Source organism: Leptonychotes weddellii, chromosome 7 (genome assembly GCF_054177405.1).
Source record: "Leptonychotes weddellii isolate Sample4059 chromosome 7, ASM5417740v2, whole genome shotgun sequence".
NCBI lineage: Eukaryota > Metazoa > Chordata > Mammalia > Carnivora > Phocidae > Leptonychotes > Leptonychotes weddellii.
Window position 1 is genome coordinate 101199917 of NC_138375.1, and position 15322 is coordinate 101215238.

General features: G+C 40.5%; 1 protein-coding gene and 1 long non-coding RNA gene across 10 annotated transcripts in view; both read left to right on the top strand.

The window, feature by feature from the left end:
- Window positions 1–15322, top strand: part of PDE4D (phosphodiesterase 4D) — a 1043384-nt gene that overhangs the window by 916399 nt on the left and 111663 nt on the right. The gene's annotated exons all lie outside the window — the stretch shown is intronic.
- On the top strand, window positions 9428–13064 carry LOC145722714 (uncharacterized). The gene is made up of 2 exons (XR_014147187.1): window positions 9428–11007; window positions 11216–13064. It is a non-coding gene; the product is annotated as an uncharacterized LOC145722714 (long non-coding RNA).

The window sequence follows — 15322 nt, forward strand, 5'->3', positions numbered from 1 at the left end:
CAGACCTGTACCTGTGAAACAAATAATACATTATATGTTAAAAAAAAAAAAAAGGAGAAATGAAGGGGAAGAAATCGGAGGGGGAGACGAACCATGAGAGACTATGGACTCTGAGAAACAAACTGAGGGTTCTAGAGGGGAGGGGGGTGGGGGGATGGGTTAGCCTGGTGATGGGTATTAAGGAGGGCACGTACTGCATGGAGCACTGAGTGTTAGACGCAAGCAATGAATCATGGAACACTACATCAAAAACTAATGATGTAATGTATGGTGATTAACATAACATAATAAAAAAAAAAAACACCTCCTTAAAAAAAAAAAGAACAGTCATATTAGAGGGTCTGTTGCAGTGGTGTGCTGATAAACCATTTCTCTTCCTTTCCCACCTTTCCCACCAAAAAAACAAGCAAACAAACATGATCTGCAGCATTTGCCTATTGCCAGAGTGTAAATGCTCCCATTATGGCTCATTTTAAGTGACACTGGTTTAACAGTCCTTTTGCAAAATTCTCAAATATTTCCCATTTGACGGCAGCCAGCTCCAGCATACTACTGCAATGGTAATTCTGTAATTCTTAACATCGGATAAGTAATAGAACGAATAAATCACATGGATATGAAGACAGAGAAACAGAAGAGGAGGAGGAGATGTTTGAGAGCTAGATTAGTCAGGGAGAAGTAAGACTCCATGGAGGAAGTAAGTTGGGTCTTACAGATAAAGTATTTAAATAGAGAGGAGGAGGCACCCCACATGAGAGGCACAGTTGTTGAATCAAAGATGTGTGTGACAAGTGTGATAGTCCTGTAGTAAGAGAGTCCGGATGAGTGAGATTAGAAGGGAAAGCCTTGGCCAGTCAAACTCAGATGTTTCAGATGTTAACCTAAAGTTAGCAGACAGTCATTAATGGTTTTTGAACACAGAGGGGGCGTAACAATATTTTGACAAAAACAGTATTTTAGGATGGTTTATGTGACAATTAGATGAATTGGCAGCAGTGAGACCCCAGAATAGTATAATAGGCCAGTGAGATCTACTTCATGTAGGTGAGAGCAATTCGACTCAGCAGCAGTCTTGACATTTTGTAAGGATTCCTATGTGGAGAAACGGTACCCTGGAGTGTTGGGTAAAGCCACTATGAAGCCAGAAAAATAACAGTGGCTAAGTGTAGAGAAACTGAGCTCAGATAAAGGAGTTGGCGCCTGGATCCACCATGTACTGTGAAGTATTTTTACTGGTATTTAGTCTTGCCTTTGTTGTTGCTAATGCTTTCATTGAATATTTGCCAACCATTAATTATTTAAAACCAGGTCCCCAAAGCAACTTGCAGAAAGTTATCTTCCTTTGAGCTTTTTAAAAACTTGCTTGAAATGTGGAAACTTGGAATAGGAAGTCTACTCTAGCAGCATATCTGCACCTCTTCTCAGTCTTCTCTGCCTTTGGCCTTCCACTCCCCCCCTGCCCGCCCCTCCTGCCTGCCAATCAGCTTCCCAAGCTTTCCGGTCATTCCCCACCTCTGGCCAGGCTGCACAACCATCGCTCAAGCAGCTCTGGATTGGTATCTCCTTTCACCAGAATCCCTGCAGCCGTGGAGTACGTGCAGAGCATCTTCCTTTTGACTCTCTTAAAACTCCAGAGGGGTGTTTCCCACACACACTGCTTTGTAACTCAATAATGGGGCCCTTGTGGTTTCTTTTTATTGCGGTTATGTTGATTTTTAAAAGCACTCAGAGTGAAAAAGAAAGGAAAGGGAGTAAAATACATGTGCACAGATGCTCTTGGAGCATGCTTGCACGTGTTCTTGGCAAATATGATTTTCGAAACCTGTCTTAGCAGGTCTGAGCTGTGTAAAATTGGTAGATCAGGGTCAGAGGGCAAAAGTTTGGTTAGTATCCTCATCATAGAATATAAATTACCTATAGTGTATACATTAAAAAGAAGCCCAAGGGATGAGCTTTCTGAAAATCATTCTTCTTGTTTATTCTGATTATACAATGGGGAATTGTATGCTTTATGCCATTTTAATTTCTTGAATATATTTGCTCAAGAAAAGTACATTATAATGCAGCTTAGCACAATACATGCCGAAAAGAGGTTGATAATGAATTTGGACAAAGATTTCCATTTCATTTCCTGAACTTTTACACATTTTTTGGCTATATATTTATTAGGTAGGTCTACAGGAAGCATTAATTCACCAACTGTCTGAGATAAGAAATGTATTTTCCAATAGTAATTATAAACCTGCCAAAATATTGTGGGAGTTACATTGTTGCGGATCTAGACAGAACCAAAATTATTGCAAAGGTATTTTAAAACTATCATTAATTATTTATGTAATCATAGATTATGGCTTGCAGATGACTCTGATGAAGTCATTCAACAAACTTTGTAGGTTTTGTGGAAGAGCAATAACTCTTGATAAGTTAAGCTGAGTGTTCCATCAGCCTTTTCTCTATATATACATGATGTTTTAGCAAACATAATATATATGTAGATCTCAATTATTAACAGCAATATGTATCCCAGCTATTAAGAATCCAGCCCCCAGCCCCCATAGTGTTCCTTTCTTCCTGTAATAAAGATGAACACCAGGAAGGAAGCAAAAGAGGTCTCTAAGCACCCAAAATAGATGTTCAAAACTTTGCCTACCAAAGATAATGCACTTTGCTAGCAAGAGAAATGTATAACGATATATGAGCGGTGACTTATATGAGCTCAGTCATGTGGTTCCAAGTCTTTCAAAATCAGATGAGCAAATTAGAAAAGGGTGAATAGGAGATTCCAGGGAAAATCACAACTGAGAGTAGCTGATGACCTGCAAACAAAAGAAGAAACAGAATCTGTCAACATCACCCAAAAAAAGCATAGCTATTTGGGGGCCTTTTTGAAGGTACAATAAGCTCAACCTGTCTTAGGAAACCCTAACAGCATCTCTGTCTGGACAGCGATGTATAATAATTGACATTCAAACTGATGACATGGAGTTATCCAAGGAAGGCTAAATTAAAATTTGTTCAACCTCTATTGATTTCTTAGGTCATATTATAGAAAGATACCTATTTTGTGCACTTAAAAATAAGGGGACAAAATAACCTCCAACTTAACCTCTGGTTCCTTCACTTCTTCTTGGATATTTTTCCATTCATCTTCCCTTCTTCCTCTTCTGTCTTCGACCTACTCTCTGGTGGCTTCTTCTCCCTCAGAATGGTTGGGTTCCTCCCTTCTTTAATCCTGTGTCCTGCTCCATTTATCAGCCTTTATCACTACTGATTTTCTCACCCAAACTTCTGGAAAGGAGAGTATACCCTTACTCCTTGCTCTTTCTTTTCTCAGCCCTCTTGCTCCTGCTGTGGTTCCTCCCATCTCCTAATTGTCAAATCAATCGATACTTTTCAGCTAATTTCTTACTAGACTTCAGTAAGGCAATTGTCAGTTTGTCCTCCTTGAAAGGCTCTTCCTCCTGCCTTGAGGCCATATACTCTTTCTGGTTCCCTCCTAGTCTGCAATTCCTCCACCCTTCCTTTGATGTTGGTCACTCTGTGTGTTTTCCAGAATTCACTCACATAGTCTTGTTATTTTAACCGCCATCTCTATGCTGATAACCCTAAAATCGTATCCAAGTCCATCTTAGACACTTTCATGAAGTTTTTTGTTTTTTTTTTTTTAAAGATTTTATTTATTTATTTGAGAGAGAGAGAATGAGAAAGAGAGAGCATGAGAGGGGGGAGGGTCAGAGGGAGAAGCAGACTCCCCGCCGAGCAGGGAGCCCGATGCGGGACTCGATCCCGGGACTCCAGGATCACGACCCGAGCCGAAGGCAGTCGCTTAACCGACTGAGCCACCCAGGCGCCCCACTTTCATGAAGTTTTGAAACCTGGTCTGTTTATTGAAAATTCTCATCTGCGTATCTCACAAGTTTATCAAATTTTTCATATCCAAAATCAAATTTAGCTTTTCCCCTAAATTTGTTCCTCTTGTTGTATCTCGGTTGGGTGACACTACTGAGTCATCTGAGCACTTCGTACACATTCAGAAAATAAAACAAAAATGAGTCACAAAAGACAATAAAACTCCATAAATCTAGTCATGCAGAGATAACCGCCATTCATATTTGCTTTATATCCTTCCAAATGTTTGTATATTTAAAATATATTTTAATGAGATCATATCATTTGACCATTTACCGCTGCAACACTTTTTTTTTATTTTAGCAAAAAATCTTAGACATTCTTCTGCCTCAAAATATACTTTTCCAAAATTAGTTTTGGAGTTGTTGATGTTCTAGCCAATAGTGTTCCTGAACCTACAATGTTGAGTATTTATATCATCGTTGTCCATTTTCTTTCCCTTCTTGCTTTTTCCTTAGGAAAGAAATGGCTATTGAAAAAAAAAAAAGAGTTATCAAATATAAAAATAAGCTCCTGGCATAAGAGGTGAGAACTTCCAGGTGTATGGTAGTAGCAATAATATTTGCCTGAGTATATTCAATAGCTCAATAAGGAATGCCATTCACCGAGTGCTTTCTGTGTGCCCCATGCTTCTAAAGACTTTGTTTAATCCTCACCACAAATCTGTGTGGTGATTTTATAGTTGTGGAAACTCTTCTTATTTTATAGTTGTGGAAACTAAGGTGCAGAGGGATTAAATAACTAGCCCAGGGTCATGGAGGTAATAAGAAACAGAGCCAGGAGCCAGATTTGGGCAGTCTGTTCTTGAAGATCAGCCTCCTAAGAGTGGTGCTGATCTGCCTTTTGTTGTACCCGAGGGCATCCTTTCTACTAGAGTGTGCCACTTAGCATTCAATTTCTTAGAATAAAACCAATAAATAATATAGTTAGCTGAATTATCAAAACCTTTAATGGACAGAGAAACAAAATAAAAGACACCATTTCTATGAGATAGGGATGAATGTTTCATCCTTATCAGTGGTTATTCTGGTTTGTTTGTTTTTGATAGTATGGTGGGCAAGAAAACATACCAGCAGCTTGACAGTGGAACCCTAATTTCAAGTTTAAAATTTTTTTAAAGAGAATCAATGTGAATGTATTGGTACATTTTCCAAATTATGGTTTTAAAATCATGAATTATTTAAATCTGCTAACATCAAGAGCTAAATTTTTAAGCAGTAATAGAATGTAGGCAGTCCTCTACCATTAATTCCACCTCTCTACCTCCTTCTGTCTTTCATACTCTGTTTGCTGGGGAGGAGGATGCTTTGTGACTGTGGTATCTTTAGGTGCAATGTCTGGCATTTGTAGATGTGCACAGAAGGAAGGAAGGAAATAAGGAAGCGAGAGAGGGCGGGAAGAAGAAAAGGAGGGAGCGAAGGAAGGAAGGGAGGGTGGAAGAAAGGAAGGAAGTAAGGAAAGAAGGAATGGTGGAAGGAAGAAAGGAAAGAAGGCTCGATACTTTTCAGCTAATAATCCAGGAAGGAAGGAGGAAAGAACTAAACTCCAGAATTTCCCCCCCCTCCTCCCACACAATTTGCTTTAATCATAGACTTGCTCAGGCCAAAGTTTGAAGATATCCTCATGTCACTTCTTTCTATCACATCTCATATTCAATCAGGAACCCCTGAAGCCCCTACTGCCAAAATATACCCAGAGCCCAACTCCTTCCCATCACCTCCATGATTACTTCCCTCTTGCAAGCCACCATCTTCTTTGGCCCGGATGATCGCAGTAGCCTCTTAATAGGTCACTCTGCTTCTATCTTCGGGGCACTACAGTCTGTTCTAAAGACAGGAGCCAGTGCAGATCATGTCATTCCTCTTATCACAATCTTGCAGTGGCTGCCATTTCCCTTGGAGTTAAAGTGGTTATTGCAGCCTACAGTGGCCAGCCTGATCTGGAATGTGGTTCATCTCTGGCCTTCTTTTGTACTCTTCGCCCCCTCATTCCCTCAGCTCCAGCCACACTAGACTCCTTGCTGATCTTCAAGCACATCATGTATGCTTCCATCTTGAGACCATGACACTGCATGGATTGCTCTTCTCCCCAATAACCTCACTCCAGTTCCCTAATTTTCCTCAAGATTTTGCTCGTGTTTAATTTTCCACATGAGACCAGCCATGACCATCATATTTTTTTTAAAGATTTTATTTATTTATTTGAGAGAGAGAATGAGAGAGAGAGAACACATGAGAGGGGATAGGGTCAGAGGACAAAGCAGACTCCCTGCCGAGCAGGGAGCCTGATGCGGGACTCGATCCAGGGACTCCAGGATCATGACCTGAGCCGAAGGCAGTCGCTTAACCAACTGAGCCACCCAGGCGTCCCTGACCATCATATTTTTTAACTGCATCCTGAATCACTCTCATTTCCAGTCCCTGCTCTACTATGTGTGTGTGTGTGTGTGTGTGTGTGTGTGTTTATATATCATGTCTTTCTTTCTAACACATAATTTACTACATCTTTGCCTATTTTGTTCACTGATACAGATATATATAGAATATTGCTTTAGTCATGGTAGGTGTTCAGTACATTCTTTTTTTTTCTTTTTCTTTTTTTATTTTATTGTTATGTTAATCACCATACATTACATCATTAGTTTTTTATGTAGTGTTCCATGATTCATTGTTTGCGTATAACACCCAGTGCTCCATTCAGTACGTGCCCTCTTTAATACCCATCACCAGGCTAACCCATCCCCCTACCCCCCTCCCCTCTAGAACCCTCAGTTTGTTTCTCAGAGTCCATAGTCTCTCATGGTTCATCTCCCCCTCCGATTCCCCCCCTTCATTTTTCCCTTCCTACTATCTTCTTTATTTTTTAACGTATAATGTATTATTTGTTTCAGAGGTACAGGTCTGTGATTCAACAGTCTTACACAATTTCTTGAAAAAATGAATAATCATCCTACTCAACGTCTCTTACAGAGGAGATTTGGCTTCATTGGTTTCCCATTAAGAGCATTGTTCTCATTGCTAAGCCCACCTCCCCAGTCAAGAATTTCAGCTAGGAGAACAGGCACATCAAGGACATCAGTCCTTGGGTCCCTGAAAGCTGTAGTCTTGGTTTCTGGCTGCCTAATTCTCTCTGGATTTAGGATAGAAAAATGTGGGTTCAAACACCCCATATGTAAGAAATATTTTAAAAGAAAGATGACATCTTTTGAAAAACAACGTCTTAGTTAGTGATCAAGGTTTATGTAAATGGCCATTCCTACATTAGGCCAGTTGCACAGTCGGAGATATCTAGGGGGATAGTTATAACTCCAAGAACCTATCCAAAAGTGAGATCCTAAGTAGCTTTCTATTATCACCTTAAGAAACTACAGAGAGTTCCCTGGAGGATAAGTCCATACTTTCTAGTTCTGGGATCATGCTTGCACAGTCCTAGATTGGAAAGAGGCAAATTGAAACAAATTGGAAATATGTAGGAACTATACCCTGTGAGACCACAGAAAAGCCAGGAGAAAAGATGAGGTTGCAGGTAGGAACCCGAGCTACTTCTCTCGGATTTAAATGGAGCACTGGACAACCCAGAGGAGGAAACATTGAAGTCCTGTGTGACACCAAGAAACGTGTGTAGATCATCACAGCACACAGGTAGAGGTCCTTTGTTCTCCTTCCTTTAAAGACTACCAACTTTGCAAGCTACATTTTGGAAACACATGGACTTTTTGATAGAGCTGAAATCCTTGCGGTGTCGGCATTATATATGGGTTCAAGGTGCCAGCTCTGGAACCATACTCCTCTGCATCCCAGCTCTGACATTACTGCTTGTGAGACCTTGTGCCTAACCTCAGTGTTCATAGCAGTAAAGAAGGGATAAGAGTACGGCCTCCCTTAGTGTGAAGATTGAGATAATCCACATTGTGCTTGGCACAGTGCCTAGTATGTGGGCAGCATTGGACAAACGTCAGCTGCTGTTGTGCTGCATAGCTGCTGTAGTTAGTTACTACCCTTCTAGAAATTTTATTTTCTTTTATTTTTTATTTTTTTTTATTTTTTTATTTTATTTTATTATTTTTTTTTTTTTAAGATTTTATTTATTTGTTTGACAGAGACACAGCGAGAGAGGGAACACAAGCAGGGGGAGTGGGAGAGGGAGAAGCAGGCTTCCCGCCGAGCAGGGAGCCCGATGTGGGGCTCTATCCAAGGACCCTGGGATCATGACCTGAGCCGAAGGCAGACGCTTAACGACTGAGCCACCCGGGCGCCCCCCTTCTAGAAATTTTAAATGAAAAATGGTGTTCAGGGAAGGAAAAGGGAATTATCTAGGAATATTGCCTGGGGAAGGACTGTTCGCCATCCAACAGGCGCTTACAGAGCAGTATTTTCCTTGGTGAGTTAACTGTACTCCAGGCTCTGCCCCTCTGCCATGCAGTCTTAGAAGGATGATCTTGTCCCGGTACTTGACTACGCTGACTCCCATTCTCAAAGTTCACAAGAGCCTTAAGGCCACAATATCAGTTCATTGCTTAAAAGCTACAAAAATGTTTTGACTTTGGGGCGCCTGGGTGGCTCAGATGGTTAAGCGTCTGCCTTTGGCTCAGGTCATGATCCAAGGGTCCTGGGATCGAGTCCCGCATCAGGCTCCTGGCTCCTTGGGAGCCTGCTTCTCCCTCTGCTTCTCTCTCTCTCTCTCTGTCTCTCATGAATAAATAAATAAAATCTTTAAAAAAAAAAAATGTTTTGACTTTGCCAGTGTACACATTCTCCCTCTGTAGGTAAGTTCAGAAAGCCAAATTATGACATAGCATGGATTTAGAATAGACAGAGTTACACGCGATCACAATGTTTACTGTCTCCTGCTTTTGAGGACCTAAGATGTTGGCATGAGCAGTAAGACTAGGCTTTGCAGTAGGACAGGCCCCCTCCCTGGGCCCACACAGGCACTTCCCTTCCTCGTGGGCAGCACATGTGTCCTTCTTCTCAGAGTGACTTGCTACCACCCTCCCTTTAATGGGCACATTCTTTCACATTCCAGATGTGTTAACACCCTCAACCACTTACCGTCAGGGTCCACCTTGGGAGTCTCTTGGAGATGATTTTGCATAACTCTGGATCAGTCTCTTAATTTGATCCTGAGATGTGGTAGACAATTTTGCTTTGTTCAATTCTGGGCTCAAAGAGGAATGCTTGACTCATTTCTCCCAAGAAGACCCAAGAAGCCAAGAATTGCTGGAAAGTGTTAAGTACAAGCTGGGCCCAACAGGCTAAAGTCATATACCAGCCTCTACAACCACCTTTTGGACTGCATGAAGCAGGAGCCCAACCTGGGCCCCACTTAGTTTTCTCAGCAGCTTCCTGCTGTCCTCCTCCGCCAGCCTTGGCAGGCCAGAAAGTCGGGAAATGCTGTCTGAAGACTGACCTCTATTGCTTCAGACTTGCCCTAACTTGGCATCCATGAGCAGATCCACCTCAATGCTCCAGATTCGGTGATGTCTCTTTATCATGGTTTCTCAGCATGTATTAAAAATGAAATTAAGTCATACTTTGTTGTTTTTACTGTTTAATGACTATTTTGCACATGAAAGAAGGAGTTGTGTTTGTCTTTTTACTATTGCACCCAAGAGATTAAAACACTGTATGTCACATACAAGGGTTTAATGAATATTCACTGGATGTTAATGCCCCTAGGACAGTGTTTTCACTTGTTTAAATTTTTATTTATTTTAACTTATTTTTTATTGGAGTATAGTTGACACACAATGGAACATTATTTCAGGAATACAACATAGTGGCTCAACAAGTTTATGCATTATGCTGTGTTCACAAGTATAACTGCCATCCATCCCCATATATCCCTTTTACAGTATCATTGACTATATTCCTTATTCTGTGCCCTTCATTCCCATGACTTACTCATTCTCTAACTAGAAGCCAGTACCTCCCACTTTGCTTCACCCATTTTGCCCACACTACCACCCCCTTCCCCTCTGGTAGCCATCAGTTCATTCTCTGCATTTATAGATCTGATTCTGCTTTTTATTTGTTTATTCATTTGGGTTTTTTTTTTTTTTTTTTAGATTCCACTTTTGAGTAAAATCATATGGTATTTGTCTTTTTCGGTCTGACTTACCTCACTAAGCAAAATACCCTCTAGGTCTGTCCATGTTGTCTCAGATGGCATGATCCCATCCTTTTATGGCTGCATAATATTCCATTGTGTATATATATACCACATCTTCCTTATCCGCTTTTGTCTACTGATGGACATTTAGGTTGCTTCCATAGTTTGGTATTGTAAATAATGCTACAATAAGCATAGGGGTGCATATATCATTTCTAATTAGTTTTTTTTTTCATTTTCTTTGGGTAAATACCCAATAATAGAATTATTGGATCATATGGTATTTCTGTTTTTATTTTTTTGAGGAACCTCCATGTTGTTTTCCACAGTGGTTTCACCGATTTACATTCCCACCACAATGCAAAAGGGTTCCCTTTGCTCCACATCCTTGGCAACGCTTATTTCTTGTCTTTTTGATTCTAGCCACTCTGACAGGTATAGGGTGAAATCTCATTGTAGTTTTGATTTGCATTTCCCTGATGATGAGTGATGTTGAACATCTTTTCATTTGTCTCTTGGCCATCTATATGTTTTCTTTGGAAAAAATGTCTATTCAGATCCTCTGCCCATTTTTTAATTGGAATTTTTTTTTGGTGTTGAGATGTATGAGTTTATATGTTTTGGATATTAACCCCTTATAGGATATATCCTTTGCAAATATCTCCTCCCATTCTGTAGGTTGCCTTTTAGTCTTGCTGGTGGTTTCCTTTGATGTGCAAAAGTTTGTTGTTGTTTTTTTTAATTTTGATGCAGTCCTAATTAGGACTTGTTTATTTTTGCTTTTGTTTCTCTTTGCTTAGGAGACATATATAGGAAAATGTTGCTATGGCCCATGTCAAGCTTGTGTTCTCTTCTGGGACCTTTAATGGTTTCAGGTCTCACATTTTGTTCTTTAATCCATTTTGAGTTTAGTTTTGTGTATGGTGTTCAGAGGTGGTCCGGTTTCATTTTTTTACAGGTAGCAGGACAGTGTTTTTAAAACCAAAGGTATCGGGGCGCCTGGGTGGCTCAGTTGGTTAAGCGACTGCCTTCGGCTCAGGTCATGATCCTGGAGTCCCGGGATCGAGTCCCACGTCGGGCTCCCTGCTTAGCAGGGAGTCTGCCTCTCTCTCTGACCCTCCCCGCTCTCATGCTCTCTATCTCATTCTCTCTCTCAAATAAATAAAATCTTTAAAAAAAAAAAAAAAAACCAAAGGTATCAACCTTCTCATGCATTATGAAACCAATTCAGTGGGTTACAACAAGAAGTAAGAAAAGAAGAAATTGAATAAAATAGAAAAAATGACCATGCATCATGCATAAGGAATTATTTCATGTAAATTCGTTTCAGGATAAATATGTCTGTGTAACAAAACACAACCCACACACATGCACACATACAGGCATGCTTGTGCACAAAGGTACATACACACTCTTTGTAATCCAAGGTGCTCTTACTAAGGAGGGGCAAAAGGAGGGGTGATGCAGGCAGTGTTGATTTGTAAAAAGAAAAAAAATAGTAGAATTTTATATACTAAACTCCAGCAATAAGGTTTAAAACAAATCTTGACTAGTGTGTGTCAAAGGACAGGGCTACATCTGAATCTCCAGGTGGCTATATGAGTTTAATATTTATCAAAAGAAGGTACTGATTTAAAATAGTAATAAACACTCTGTTTCAGTTTTATATTACTGTATAACAGACTATTCCAAAAATTGATGTCTAAAAAGCGACTATTCTACTCTGTAGTCCGCACTGGGCTCAGCTAGGCAGTTCTGCTCATCTTACTGTGGCTCTAAGTGTGACTGCATTCCCTTGGTGGGTTGACTGGAGGCTGGGGGTTCAGCTAGGATGACGCTACCTTCTGGCCAGTTCCTGCAGGCTCACGGCTTTTCTCTGTCTCTTCATGTGATCTCTCCTACAAGGTGGTGAGAATTCCTTACCTGGCAGCTCAGAACTCCCAGAACACAAAAGCCAGGCCATCTTAATGCATAAGCCCAGAACTGGCATACAACCAGTTTTGCCACATAAAGCAAGTCCCAGGCCCAGCCCAGGTTCAAGGAAAAGAGACTATACAAGTTGTATTATTATAACAAATGTAATAGAATATCATACTCTTTTTGGTCCAAAATGTACATTTCCCCCCATCCCACCTCTGCAAATGCTTTGCCAATATGAGCCCCTTTTTTTTTTTTTTTTGCCAACTGTCCTTCATTTGTTTCTCCATCTATTGAAATCCTACTCATCTTTCTAGGTCCAGCTCAAAGCTACTTCTGTGACTCTTTTCTTGATGCCCCCTGCCCCATTATCTCATGCTCGAAGCAATCACCCTTTTATTAGTACTCTCAGTACTCAGTACTGACACAGCTTTATGGCTACATTTCGTATCATGCCTTGGCAAATAGTTCTAAACACACGCACACACACACGTATAGCTTCCTTTCTAGATTCTAAGCTGCTTATCTAGATTAGGTGATCACTAAGTCTTGAAAAAAATAAACTGGTTCTTATGCCTCTTAAATGACAACTCTAAATATAATTTTTCACTAGTATAAAGAGATAGGTGGTGAGATGGTCAAAACTATTGGGGGAAAAAAGCAGACTACATGGAGCACCAGCATAAAACAATTGCACTTTATATCTTTAGAAACCCCTTTTCTATATAGTAATTTTTATATCTAGAACTTTGTCTTGTGTTTTTTTCCCCAGTTTATATTTAACTTCTTTATGTGGTGATTTCCTCCTACCTAACATGAAGAAGCTTAATGTCTTAGCTTAGAAAAATACACATTTCAACCAGCTTATATTTTATGGAAATGTTTGAGGAACCAATAGCCTTTTTACAATAGTATCATCAGTCAAATACAAAGGCAGGTCTGAAGTTGCCCTATCACTCTTAGAACCCTGGATTTCCCCCTGCACCCATTTTTGTACACTGATAGCCTTAAATTGTGATCTGTGGCCCCGAGGTGGTTCATGCTTTTCGGAAGAAAGTTCTGTGAGCCTTCGGAAATTGCGGGCAGAAATGTGTGTCCATGTTCACATCTACATTTTTCCAGGGAGACAGTCCAGTAAGCTCATCAGATTTTTTTTTTTTTTAAAGATTTTATTTATTTATTTGAGAGAGAGAGAATGAGAGACAGAGAGCATGAGAAGGAGGAAGGTCAGAGGGAGAAGCGGACTCCCTGCCGAGCAGGGAGCCCGACGCGGGACTCGATCCCGGGACTCCAGAATCATGACCTGAGCCGAAGGCAGTCGCTCAACCAACTGAGCCACCCAGGCGCCCTAAGCTCATCAGATTTTTAAAGTTTAAGAACCCCAAATATATTGATTTTAAATCTGCCTGCCCTCTTAGAATCCCTCTCTTCTGAATCAAAAAATACGATTCTTTTTCAATTGCATGTGTAACCAATTCTTCCCAGAGAAATTGGACATTTATATAAACCCTTCGATCTTTCGTCTTTGCATTTTACTTCTGGGTAACTCTGATGTTATGTTATAACCCTCCTGCTGGAGATTGCTTATCATGCCTCTGGCAACTTCACCAGTGTGAGCTTTCTTAATTTGGTGGACTTGCTACTCCCATTGTGATCCCTAGACCAACAGCATGAACATCACCTGAGCACTTGTTAGAGCTGCAGAACCTCAGCACTCAGAAATGCAGCCCTCCTCAATCAGAATCTGCATTTTAACGAGGTTGCTAGGAGGTGGCTGAGCATATTAAAATATTAGAAGCCTAGTGCATGTAATAGCTCACGTCCTGTTTCTTCAGTCTTTCAGGATCTGTGTTTTTAAATTCTCTGTAACATTAACAATTATCATTGTATTTCCATTTTAATATCACCTACCAGTTTTGATGAAATCTCGAATTAACTTCAAGATTTGCAGGAGGCAAGGGATGGGGGAGTGGATCAACTAATCAGTCTGATTATTAAATAACCTACCATTCAGGGCATAGGTGTAGTTTCTGTAACCCCCAACAGAATCCTAGGGTACCTACAGCTCGACTCTGGGTTTTAGTGTCTATGTTTTTCCACCAGGTTTAAAAACATTTAGAGAAAGAGGCTGGAAAGTCAATTATTTTAAGATGAATGCTATAAATGAGGTGACTTTACCAAAAATTGAAAATGCAATCATTATGCTGAATTACATTGAAAAAATTCAGTTTACACTCGGAAAAATTTCTGAAAGCAGAATTTTGCTGCCCATTTTCTCATCCTGGATCCAGCAGTGCTAAGTTAAGCATACATTTTTTCTGCTATACAGTGTGTGTATCAAACTATCTTTTTCTCCAATTTGACTTTCATCCCTAAGAGTTTAAGGAATTTATGGCTTGGTGCATTTGATGTGGCACAGTTCCACATGTGAGGGATGGTGATTTGGATAGCACGACAGAAGTACGTGCCAAGAATAATTGGCTTCTGTCTTGCGGAACAGCTCAAATACTATGTGTATCACAGCATGTAATTTGGGTGTACAAGATGCCTGTAGTTCAAAGTGCTTTACTCCACTGCAGTGGCAAGCTGAGCTTCCTGCTGGCCGGCTCCTTGTGTGTGCATTAAACAGCCCGGGTACAGTTGGAAAGAAAGCACCCATGTAGTAAGTGCATTCTCATAGTCCTTCAAATGGCATAGACATTAGCTCCAGGATTCTTTTTGTCCCTCTGTCCCTTCCTCTTTTCCTTCCTTCTTCCCCTCCTTCCTTCTTTTTTTCCTTCTACTGAGGATAATGCAAATCAATTCTGTTTCTGCTTACTTTGACTCTTTGTCAGCTTTTTCAAGCAGTGTTTCCTTGCTATTAGTAAGAATTGCCTAAGGCTCTAATACAACATGCAGAGTCCCAGGCTATTCACTTCAGAATCTGATTCAGTCAGCTTGGAAAGGAATAGAGAAGCCGTTTTTAACTAGCAGCCCAAGTGATTCTTATAATTAGGCTAGTTTGAGAACCGCTACAGTTCTTTTTTTTTTTAAATTTTATTATGTTATGTTAGTCACCATACAATACATCATTGGTTTTTGATGTAGTGATCCACGACCCATTGTTTTCGTATAACACCCAGTTCTCCATGCAGTACGTGCCCATCACCGGGCTAACCAATCCCCCTCCCCCCCTCCCCTCTAAAACCCTGTTTGTTTCTCAGAGTCCATAGTCTCTCATAGTTCATCTCTCCCTCCAATTCCTTCCCCCCTCATTTTTCCCTTCCTTCTCCTAATGTCCTCCATGCTATTCCTTATGTTCCACAAATAAGTGAAACAATATGATAATTGACTTTCTCTGCTTGACTTATTTCACTTAGCATAATCTCCTCCAGTCCCATCCATG